Source organism: Mirounga angustirostris, unplaced genomic scaffold (assembly GCF_029215605.1).
Source record: "Mirounga angustirostris isolate CCGP_5_RB_7025 unplaced genomic scaffold, mMirAng1.0.hap1 SCAF_5, whole genome shotgun sequence".
Lineage (NCBI taxonomy): Eukaryota > Metazoa > Chordata > Mammalia > Carnivora > Phocidae > Mirounga > Mirounga angustirostris.
Window position 1 is genome coordinate 56,131,293 of NW_026991713.1, and position 12,954 is coordinate 56,144,246.

Here is a 12,954-nt window from a genome sequence, read left to right on the forward strand (position 1 = left end):
TAGGAGGAGCTCAAGACTCAGATATGGTACAAAAAGAGTCAGTTCCCTGGCATAAGTCAAGAACATTAACTGGATTATGGTGCCAAGTACTGGTGAACTTTTCAATGAAATGAGCAGGGATCTCTACCTTTTTTGAGTTATCTCTCTCTCTCTCTGGCTTTACCTTACTCTAGCCTTACTCTAATTTACATTCTTACTCTTGCCTTTTGGTTTGCTTTGTGTTGCTTTTCTCCACTTCATCTCTTCCCTTAGGACTGGTGGGATAAGGGCCAATTATACAGATTTTCCAAAAGGAAAAGCATCCTCCTCTTCAATTCCCCAAGTTTTAAAGTTCAAGGGAGAATGGAGGAAAAGAATGAGTGATTTAAGGCTCCTCTACTGTAGGCTGAAATGAGAACTTTCTTTCCTTTGAATTCATCTTTTGGGCTACCCAAAAGATCATAAAATTCCAGTCAAGATGAAGGTGTGGCCCTGGGGAAAGACTTCAAGAGAGTCCTTTAGCCTCTACCTGGTCAAGGCTCTTGGGAATAGAAGCACACATGGAATCCTTCAGGTTCTCATTTTGTCTATTCCAGGTCACTGCATTTGGAAACAAGTCATCATGATAGGAAACTAGAGAAGTGATGTGGCCAAATCCCCAGCTAAACTGATTGTGGAGCTTCTTCCGAAAAACCACAGTATCAGCAATGTTGGTTGAAAATGCCAAGATTGGGATCTAGGCTATTTCCAATTCTATCCATGGGATATGCAACACTTAGCAATCAATGTTGGTGCCCTCTGTTTTCACTAATACTTCCTTATCCCCACTCTTTGCTCATCTGGAGTTGTTGAGTTAGTACTAAGATGTATGCATTATATTGCTTTGATTGCTATATCAAATAAATGTTGTGACTTATCTTATCTGCCTATCCTAGTCAGACTACTATTTCTAAACATGGATTTGAACCACACTTTTTACCTAAAAAAAGCTAGAGACTCTAATTTGTATTAAAATGCAAAAATTCTGTATATCTGCCCCTGTTTTACCTGAGAATATCTGAAACTCTACACATCCTCTTGGTGTTGGTTAAAAAAAAAAAAATAATGAAAGGAACAATATTCTTTGTAAGTTGTAAATTGAGAGCTAAAGCTCAGAGGTCACTGAGCACTGATTTCTAGAATCAGATACCAGACTATTACTGTTGCTTTTTTTTTCCCCTTACTAGAGTGCTGACTTATTGTGAAAGGATATAACTCAGGAACAGCCAGATGGAAGAGATTCAAGGGCCAGGTATGTGGGGAGGGGCTTGGAGCTTGCACACCCTCTGTGGTACTTCCATGTGTTCATCAACCCAGAAGCTCTACTCTTGCTTTTAAAAAGTCAATTTTATTTTCCTGAATTATGCAGTAATAATAGGGTAAAAGCAATACTTTGTTGTTTTGTTTGCTTGTTTGTTTTAACAAGCTCTCATTTTATTTAATTTGTCATTATCCACCTCAGGGTGGAATAAAGGCAGATATTTTTCATGGTACTGTAGACTAAATTACAAATAAATGGGAACATTAGCAAATGAGAACATTGCAGTTATTTCATTATAATGCGATTCAATTTCCCTCTCCAGATGTTTGTTTTACAGCCCTACTCTCCAGGAAAAGGGCACAGAGGCCATTGGGTAAGTTCAGCAGCCCAAACTTTTGCCTCATATTGGCAAAGATGAAAATACAATCACTACAGACCAAAAATGAAGCATAAATGAAAGATTGGAAGATATAGTTCTTAGCAGGTTCTCTTTTGAAAAATTACCATATTCAAATGCATTCCAAAATCAGGGGTTGGAGTGTCAAAAACTGTGAAAGGTCAGATTTTTCCCTGCTTGCAAGGCAGCAAATTGGTCAGCCAGTTTCATAGGTGCTGGCAGAGGCTACGAGATACCCAAATCAGAGACAAGAGACTTTATAACTCACAGCACCATGAGCAACATGAGCTTTCTGTCTCTGTCAGTGCTTGTCTTTTTCCCACCCACACATGACATGGAGGCAATACAGAACAGTTAAGATGGATGTTGCAAATGCCATGGCTTTGCATCACAGCTAAGGAACCCCAAATCTTTTATTATCCTACTGGCAAGTAAGCACATCTGCTCTCTGCTCCATGGAGAACTATTATTCTTATCTTCTAAGTCTGTTCTCTGTACAAACATCCTTGAAAAGCTAATTCAATCCAGAAGCCTGCCAGTGCCTCTGCTAACAAAACATGTGGAGAGATCCATGAGAATGGTCCACCCACATGAAGGTTATTATGAAGCACCCCATCAGAGTCTGTTCTAGTTCACATATTAATGGATGGTGGCACCTATTTGTTTGTTCCCTAGTAATCCATCCCTTCCCAATTAGACTATGAACTCCTACAGGGAAGAGATGGTCTGGTTCTTCCTCATGCCTCCATGGCATAGCCCAGAACCCTTCACCTCGTAAGTGTCTGATAAATGCGTAATAAATGAGCAAATGATTGGGATCACACACAAAATTTACTTTATGATGTACCTAAAGATATAAAATATGTCACATTAGGGAGAAATTGATTTTAATACTCATTCCTTATTATATTCAGGAATAAACTGATCCTTAATAGATATGGGTACCCATGTGTACCAAAGCCTCTAGACAAAAGTTTTCATTAAATTTTTCTTAAAAGCTATTTTATGAATATGCCTTAGAATAGGGAGCTTTTCCCAGGCAAAATGGTTAATTAGTCTGCTGTGAATGTAACTAAAATAGTTCCTTGGCCTAGGTCTCATCTCAGTATTTATGGAATCCTCTTAATGGCAGGCAGTTAAATTGAGTAAGTCTTATATGGTTTTGTGTAGCCACTGAAAGTGATTACTAAGAAATACTGAATTAACCACTAGGAGAGGAAGTCGGAACATTTTAACATCTAGTTCTCAAATTTTGATTCTTGCCTCCCAGTACAGTGCTGTTCTGTTAGATTTATTTAGTTTCCATTCTTGTGGATCATCTTTAGGATGTATGGGTGCTGATCATCATCATCATATATATATATATATATATATATATATATATATATATATATATGACATGGCAGGTCTTAAAATAGTCTTCAAGTTTTAGGGCAACTAGTGAAGTGAAGGTGGAGCTTAGAGGCAGGAACTCAGAGTAACTGCAGGGCCCTGGCCCAGGAAGCAGGCAGGAAGGGCACAGACCTAGGACAAGGTAAGAGGACACCCACATGGACCCATGGCTATGTCTGTAATACATTTAATGGACTGATAAGACACAGTATCATTTATCCTGGAGCTGGCAAAAATCAAGCTGGCAAGAGACAGAAATTCCATTTGAAAATACCACCCTGAGGATACCTGGGTGGCTCAGTGGGTTAGCGTCTGCCTTCAGCTCAGGTCATGATCCCAGGGTCCTGGGATCAAGACCCGCATTGGGCTCCCTGCTTAGGGGGAAGCCTGCTTATCCCTCTGCCTGCTGCTCCCCCTACTTGTGCTCTCTCTCTCTCTCTCTGACATATAAATAAATAAAATCTTTAAAAAAAAAAAAAAAGAAAGAAAATACCACCCTGAATTAGAGTAGATCTGTGGTGAGGATCTAGCACCTGTGTTTTCCTAGGTGAGGTTGGGTTAGTTAAATACTCTGTAAAAATATCTGTAATAATACCCATCTCACAGGGCTGCTGTAGATACTAAGTGAATTAATACATGTGGAAGGGCTTCACACGCCATGCTATGAATGGTGGTTATTATTCTTGTTATAAAGACATGGAATAAAGGCAATTTCATTAAATCAGTACCTTGATAGAGTGTACCCCACTCCAGGCCTTCATTGCAAAATAAAGCAGACAACAGATTTTGGTAAAAATGACAAAAGGACTACCAAATAAAAAAGTGAGAACCAATCAGATATTCCTCTACAAACATCGTAATAGCCACAAAATATCTGAGGCTTAACTGTAATGTTTGAGTTATGTGATTTTCAGATTGCAGAGCAGATAGGCTTCTAGAACTGCAGTGGGATTAACTTTTTTTAAATTAATTTTTGAGCAAGTCTGTACTCCTAAAAGCCTGTCATCCTATATTAATGCACCAACTTAAAGCACAAGTCTCCTCAAAGATGACTTATCTCTCTTGTGACTTTCTTACTATTTTAGCCTTTCTCACCTCCGTTGAAACCTTGGGAACACACAAATGAGAAAGCATAAGAAAATAACTTAAGTCCATGGGTATAATTATAACTCTAAATATAAATAGCATTTTCCCATTAATACAAGTGGAAAAACTTTGTGGAGATACTAAGTGATTATCATCTTTTAAATATCTTTTCTTTTTTTTTTTTTTTTCAAATGATAGCTTTCTTTTTTTTTAATTTTATTTATTTATTCATAAGAGACAGAGAGAGAGAGAGAGGCAGAGGGAGAAGCAGGCTCCTCGCTGAGCGGGGAGCCCCGATGCGGGACTCGATCCCAGGACCCTGGGATCATGACCTGAGCCGAAGGCAGACGCTTAACCATCTGAGCCACCCAGGTGCCCCTAAATATCTTTTCTTAATGTGTGAAATAAACAGGGTATAGTGGGCTGCAAAAGAATTCTTTGGCTCATCTAAAAATTTCTACACCTTTTGGTATTTCTCCAAGGATATAAATTATTCTTGGGTGCTTAGCAAAGGGCCTAGCACATAGTGTGTGATTAATAATTGTTGAATGGAGGGAAAAAAGAAGAAAGAAAGAAAGAAAGAAAGAAAGAAAGAAAGAAAGAAAGAAAGAAAGAAAGAAAGAAAGAAAGAAAGAAAGAAAGAAAGAAAGAAAGAAAGAAAGAAGGAAAGAAGGAAAGAAAGAAAGAAAGAAGGAAAGAAAGAAAGAAAGAAAGAAAGAAAGAAAGAAAGAAAGAAAGAAAGAAAGAAAAAAAGAAAGAAGAAAGAAAGAGAGAGAGAAAGAAAGAAAAAAGGGGAGGGGATGAGGGAGAGAAGAAGGGAGGAAAAAATAAGAAAGAAAAAAGAAGGGAAGAGAGAGGAAAGGAACAAGCAGAGAAGGGGAGATGGAAAAAAATTAAGAAAAGGAGGAAGGAAGGAAGGGAGGGAGGGAGGAGAAAAGGAGGGAGGATGAAGGAAGAAGGAAGAAGAAAGGAAAGAAGCAAGGAAGAAGGGAGAGAAGGAGGACGAGAAACTCATTATCACAAAGAATGTTAAAGAAATGCAAACATGGGTGCCTGGGTGGCTCAGTTGGTTAAGCGACTGCCTTCGGCTCAGGTCATGATCCTGGAGTCCCAGGATCGAGTCCCGCGTCGGGCTCCCTGCTCGGCAGGGAGTCTGCTTCTCCCTCTGACCCTCCCCCCTCTCATGTGCTCTCTCTCATTCTCTCTCTTTCAAATAAATAAATAAAATCTTTAAAAAAAAAAAAAAAAGAAATGCAAACTTAAGTTACTGATCAAGAAAGTTAGTTTGAACTTAGGTATAAAATGACCTGGTACAACGTAACTTCTCTCATTGTGGTCAACATCTAACATCTGCCAGAATCAAAGCAGGGCATTCAACCATGGTCTCTTTGAGTCAGCCATTTTGATATCCCTTGATTTATGAATGCAATGAGCATTTCTTACACTTATCCCACCCTTGAATATCCCTTTCTCCCACGCTACCCATCATTTCCCCCTTGCCCTACCTCTCACTCCATAGTGGGTCTCACCCAATGCCAGAGCCTTACTCCATTCTGAAGCCTCACCTTGTCTCTGAGCCTAAGGGAAATGTTGGGTGAGATGATCAGTTAGGGTGAGAATGTCAATTGACCCCATTGTTTAGTAATTTAAAAATTTAAATGTTAAAGAGCATCTTAAAAAAAAAAAGCTAGGGGCACCTGGGTGGCTCAGTTGGTTAAGCGACTGCCTTCGGCTCAGGTCATGATCCTGGAGTCCCGGGATCGAGTCCCGCATCGGGCTCCCTGCTCAGCAGGGAGTCTGCTTCTCCTCTGACCCTCCTCCCTCTCATGCTCTCTGTCTCTCATTCTCTCTCTCAAATAAATAAATAAAATCTTTAAAAAAAAAAAAAAAAAGCTATATTAAACTGTCCTGTCATCAAATGTTCCCTTTTCAAAATGGCAATATTAAATTAGCTACATCCAATTGTCTTATACTACTGTTGAGGGGCTCTTGTTTTCTACTGGGGTCATGTTTTCACCATCAACGATGATCCAACACAGACAACTAATTCAATCTTGCATCATTGTTTGGGAGAGACCTTGACAATTTCTAATTAACTTCTTCTTGATCCATAATACTAGACTGGTGCCAATTTAATCAGGTCTTTGGCTCACAGAAGGTATCATTTCCCTTAGTTGACCAAAGCAAATGAGGATTGATTGTTTCTTCTTTTCTTTTTTTCTTTATTGTGGAGTGAAGAATGCACTATTCCCTCTTAGAGGCTCTTACTCCACACAAATACACCTTCATCTGAAGTCTTGAAAAGAAAGCATTGACTTTACCAAAACAGACCTGCTAAGATACCTAATTGATGAGTTACAGACTATTCCCTATGCTTACATCCCTCAACCATCTCTCCTCTAGGTCTCATTTGTCAGCCATGTAATTATGTCCTTTGATGGTCTTCCATAATCTCCAGATTCCTTCATCTTTCTTTTACCACTCAATGTGGCACCATCAGGTCTTGGTTAATCTCTTTTAATGCATAGTGACATGCCCTTCCGTCAGCCTTCCAGGTTCTTGAATCTCCTCTTTAGCCCTATTCCTGGATCTAAGAGCATAAGCGCAGCACCACTGGTTACCTCCTTTCTACCTACTGTGGCCTCCTGATCTCTGAATTCCCATTTCTCTTAAATCTTTCTGATGTTTTCCTGGGCTTTTCAATAGCTTTCAATGTCTCTTCTTCCTCTGGTCTATTCCTCATTTTCACTTCCACTGAGGTTTTCATTTACTTGACAAAGTGAATCCTGCCTATAAAACTTCCATACCAAGTATACCAACAACAAATTCCTATGCATCATTCCTATCTAAACTTGCTATTTCTTTTTTCTTTTCATTTGTTTGCTTTGTTTTGTTTTTTTTCCAAAATAAGCCCAGACCATTAAACAAGTGAAGCATCAACAAGTAAGTCTTCTCCCACAGGAAAACAAACACTAAAATAACAACCAAGCAAAAACAAACAAACAAACTGTACAGTTACTCAAAACTAATTCTGCCAATGGGATAGACTGGAGGGTAAAATCATGGTGGAGAGGCTGGGGGCTGAGAAGGGGCTGGAGCATGAGAGGGGTGGGGTCCTGCCCATCAGAGTGGGGCCTTATGTCCTGCACACTCTGCTGTCAAGTGGGAAGAGGGAGGCAGTTCTTGCCTCCTATTTTGTGTGTTGGGGGTGGGAGGGTCACTCTCCATATCCCAGTGCCAGGCAGAGCCAGCTTGGCTGGGAGGAGGTGGGGATCAATTTCAAATGAGGTGACCCCTGTCCCTCTCACTTCCCAGGACTAGTAGGAAGGGTACTGGAGAAGCTCTGGGAGCTTGAGGGGAATGAACAAAGGCACAGAAACATTGAGGGTCTGGGATGGGGAACTTGCATGGGTTGATCAGTGTTAAACTTGCCATTTCTTGATATACATACATTTTGTGGATATATGGTCAGTTACAGGAAGAAAACCCTAGTCACCGTTACAATAGATATTCCAATTCACTGGAACATAGCTTTGTTAGTGTAGCAAATATATCACAAATATGTGAAATTAACACTGCAAATGCACAGCTGCTTGCTGAAAGAATGAGGACTGTTTGGTGCAGTGGGGGAGGAAAAGTCAGCCTGAAAAGACTAGCCCAACGCCACACATTCTTTCAGAACGATCTTTACTCCACAGTAGAATATAATCCTGAGCCAGCTTTAAAGGTCAAAACAATTAAAACTATAATTGACATCATACCTTCATTTCACTATAAATTCCCTAAATCTGTGATTGCCAGATTGCTTTTCGAATTCTAGTCACCCAGGTCCTCTGAGTGTAGTGGAGGACAATTTTTAATAAAAGGTTTAAGAAAAAAGGAAGGAAGGAAAACAATCAGAACACAAGAAGAAGAATTATGGAAATCTGGTCATAAGGTTTATGCAGAAAGACCTTTATTTTGGATTGTGCTGTGCTGACTTGTGTGATAAATTCAGTTTATAATGATCTCAATTTAGGAGATTTTCATTCTCTCTTGAAGAGTACTCAGCAGCTAAACTAATTGCTTTTACAGTTCAAGAAGAGGAATGTTGAAGTCGGATCTCCCCCTCAAAATAACTCGGAAATTTAAAAAAAAAAAAAAATGGAAGGCATAAAAAATAAAAAGCCACTTCACCAAAAGGACAATTTGGGAGGTATAAAGGAACAGTTTGTACTTTTGCTGAGTTCAGAAAAGATTCATTGAGAGCGACTATGAAATCGAGTAGCGAACCAGCAGCTTACTTAAGTTGCTGGCTGGAGGGCCAGCCCGCTCTCCCTGCAGCCTTTATCCTTTGCATCCCTCACCCGCAGCCCTGCAGCAGTCCGCGCGCGTGCGGCAGTGCGACACCGCCATCTACAGGAACCTCCTCCCCGCGCGCGACACCCCGGGTCAGGTCACTCCACCTGCGTGTCTCCGTTCCCGCGCCCACCTCACTAGCAGACGGTAGTTAATTTTTCATTAAGAGTAGTCACTCTCACTGTGAAAAGCCCAGGTTGTTTAATTAACATCAACAATAAACAGACTAAATAACCCTAAGGGGTACATTTCCTTGTAGGGAAAGCTGTTTTTAAACCAGAAGAGTTCCTTTAGAAAAATAAAAGAGGGGGCGCCTGGGTGGCTCAGTCGTTAAGCGTCTGCCTTCGGCTCAGGTCATGATCCCAGGGTCCTGGGATCGAGTCCCACATCCGGCTCCTTGCTGGGCAGGAAGCCTGCTTCTCCCTCTCCCACTCCCCCTGCTTGTGTTCCCTCTCTCGCTATCTCTCTCTCTGTCAAATAAATAAATAAAAATCTTTAAAGAAAAAAAAAAAAAGAGTAGTCACTCTCACTGTGAAAAGCCCAGGTTGTTTAATTAACATCAACAATAAACAGACTAAATAACTCTAAGGGGTACATTCCCTTGTAGGGAAAGCTGTTTTTAAACCAGAAGAGTTCCTTTAGAAAAATAAAAGAGGGGGCGCCTGGGTGGCTCAGTCGTTAAGCATCTGCCTTCCGCTCAGGTCATGATCCCAGGATCCTGGGATCGAGCCCCGCATAGGGCTCCCTGCTCCGCGGGAAGCCTGTTTCTCCCTCTCCCCCTGCTTGTGACCCTGCTCTCACTGTGTCTCTCTCTGTCAAATAAATAAATACAATCTTTAAAAAAAAAAAAAAAAAGAAAGACAGAAAAGAAAAATAAAAGAGGAATCAGTAATGTATTTACTGTATTGTTCTTGACCGGCAGAGCACAATCATACAAGCAACAAGCACTTAGCCAGGAGCAGAACATTTTCCTTGACCTTCGTTTCTCAGATATGCCTCAAATTAAGAGTTCATTTTCTTCCAAGAACATATAGAATCATGTGCTTAGGATTCCATTTGGGAAAAAAAAAAAAAGCACACTTGAATATTTGGTATTTGAAACAAGATTAGAGGTTTCTATCTTCACAGCGCAGCTTAACCCAAGGTGATTTACATAGTGTTAATCCCCAAATGATGGTTTGGGGTCTCTTCAGCAGGTGATGCCTCACGCAGGGCAATACCAAATTATTCTAGAGTTGAGCCTCCTATGGGTGTATGTCCAGTATTTATTCATACTGTTATTTCCTTAGAGTAGGATAACTTTTCATATGTGGCTAGAGATGACCAATACACACAAAAAAGGCTGCATATCAGATGAAACAATAGCCCCCAGGTGAGGTTAGCTAGCATCGTCTCTTCTCTGAGTCTGCATGCGTGGTTTGAGAAATCACAGAGAGCAGGGTGCTAAACCATGCCAGACACTCTCCTTTTTCCCCACGCAAACAAATGCTCCAAAGACAATGGTTCTAAACCATTTCAGAAGCACGCTTAAAAGGATGCAGAGGGCACTGAAAATGTGAGATTTCTTTCCCTGCTTTCTGGTTGATCAACTGCAGTAGTAACACTGACTTATTGAAAATGATATGAAAATCAGAAGGATAATTAGAGCTCATTTCTATGTGAAGCAACAGCCTGAAATTTTCACTGAATTTACACAAATTAGAGAAAAATCAAACTTGGCATTATCTCATCCTGAAATTTCTTGTTCACACCGAGAAGGTCGGTCTTCTCAGCTGGCCAGGGTTGGGGAAGTAGAGGAAGGGCACAATCTTATCTAAGTTTATTGCTGCTTCTTCCTACCATTGTTTTCCTTCCCTCTGTTTTATCCTTCTATTTTTTAATGTCCTTTATCTTGCTCTATTGTTTGCATCTTTGAAAGGAAGTCTAAATCCTTTTTGGATAAAGTGAGAATAAATAGGTACATAAATGTTGCTGCTGCAGTTTATGACCATCCCTACACTTTTCACTCTTAATCTGTCCGGAATCCTATGGATCTGTCCAGATGGACAAAACCAAGTACAGTGATTATGAATCCAGTCCTTTCCCATGAGTGACCCCATGTGGTCGGATGTGTGTCTTCCCTTGCCCAGGTGGGAGACCAGGTGGGTAGCCAATTCGCCATGGCCTCTGTACTAGGAGCTTTAGCAGGACCTTCAGAACCAGAGTCTCTTCATCTGTGTATACTTTCTTGGGGCTGCCAAAATAGATTACTACAAACTGTGTGGCTTACAACAACAGAAATGTATTCGTTTACAGTTCTGGAGGCCTGGAGTCTGAAATCAAGGTGTCTGCAGGGTCCTGCATTCTCTGAAGGCTCTAACTTCTGATGTTGCCAGCATCTTTGGTGTTCCTTGGCTTAGAGACACATCACTCCAACCTCTGCCTCTTATCTTCACAAGGTGTTCTCCTCTCTGGATCTGTGTCCAAGTATCCTTCTTCTAAGGACACCAGATTAAGGTCCACCCTAATTCAGTATGACCTCATTTTAACTTGATTATATCTACAAAGACCAATTTCCAAATAATCACATGCTCAGGTACCAGGTGGGTATGAGTATGAAGGGGCGGGGGGCACTATATCACCCAGTACAGTATGTATAACTTGAATAATGTACCTTCTTGAGAGAGCTGTTGTGACAAGGACACAGGACTCTGCTTTTATTAAAATCCAGCCGTATCTTCACTTCTCATAACATTGTCTACAGTGGTAAATATCAAGAATGCAAGCTCAAATTGTCTTTTTTGTTTTTATTTTTGTATGTTTGTCTTTAAAGAAAGCTCTATTGGTTTGCTTTCAATATTTTGCTTTGTTGCCCAAAAAATTATGGAGGTATCGTATTCACATATATTAAGCAAAATACTTCTCTACAGAAGACAAGGGGCTACGCTAATTATTTGACACTTGTGGTAGGAGAGCAGAGAGGTGTAGAGCAGAGAAGTTATGTCACCAGATGCCTGCTAGAAGCTAGAAGCATCTGCTTTGGGACCCAATCGCTCTTTTCAGTTTGATTGTCCTGGGCCCGCCTCAGAATTCCATTCATCCCCACCTCCTTCTTAGTCTTTTCCTATTGATAGAAACCGTGAGAGGTGCACTAGGTTTTCCCTCCCCCTTTTTTAATCTAGAGAAGCTAGGGAAAGCTTAAAGAAGATAAGGCAAAGCTAACATGAAAAGACATGTTTGGATACAATTCAGAGCAATACCAAGCAATTATTCGACTAGAGCAGACTCAAAACAAAACCTCCACGGAGTGAGAGAAATAAGGGATTATTCAGTCCATTTGATGTTCTTGTTGACCTAACAGTCTTCATGACCATCATGCATGCCCCAGAGAAGTTTGGCATGGAGTAAATTCTGGATGCTCATTTAAAGTGTATCAGCTCCAGGCTTATCATGGTTCAACAAAAATTCTACTTTTAAAATATTTTAATGTGTGTCATTTCCTCCATTAAGTGTTTACAGACTTCACCTGGACAGGATAAATGCCCTCGACACTCAAAACACAGCAAAGCCTTCCATTCTCGAATCCTGGAAGCCATTCCTGGGATTCTTGACCCAGACCATGTTGATGGCAACACAAGGATGTGTGCACTGATACATATTACCAGTGTGTCCATAAGGTGCATGGACCATGCAGAGGACCTTTGTAAACATGGTCTTTCCCACCACATGCTTGTTCTCTGAATCAGGGGCACACATATGGCAAGAAAAACTGGAACATTCTTCTTCCACAAGGGAAATAGGGAACCAGTAGTTGATGTTTCCCATCTGTGTAGCATTGGAGGAGTCACTTCTAGCTAACACAACCTCTTGTAATGTAAGCCAGGGCCAGAAAGGAACACAATAATACTGGAACTTACAATTATGAAGTTGTAAGATTAGAGTTACTTTAAGAGGAAGAACAGTCTTTCTTCAAATGAGAGACCACTATCTTGTCTCTAACAGAAGCTAATGCTCACACCAGTGAGAAGCATCACCTTGCAAATAAGCCAAAGTGAATCTTCTTCTTGGTTCTGACTGATGAGAAGACCAGGCTGGAATTGGAATGCTTCCCCCTGAAGCTAAGAAAACTTCAGCCTCAGGTCCTCATAAACACTGGGAGTTGATGAGCAATGCAGTGTTCTAGGTGGTTAGGAAAAGCCAGTTTGCAATCAGGAAGCATTTCCATGTAAACATTTCTGAAAAAAATTGCCTAAAAAGATCTAAAGACATGTTGGGTTTCCAAGGCTTCAATAATTAGTTGTGAATTGTTTTCTTGTTCAACCATTTGCCTACTTTTCTATTCATAATTTTGTCTTCATTTTCTAAAAATAAGTGCCTAAAAATTGGGTTAGCAGAGGCAAATAGCCATGGCTGGAGGGTGGGATAGGGAAATAGATTTTTCTCCTACTGTCAGGTATAACACAGACCATGTAAAAAGGTAACT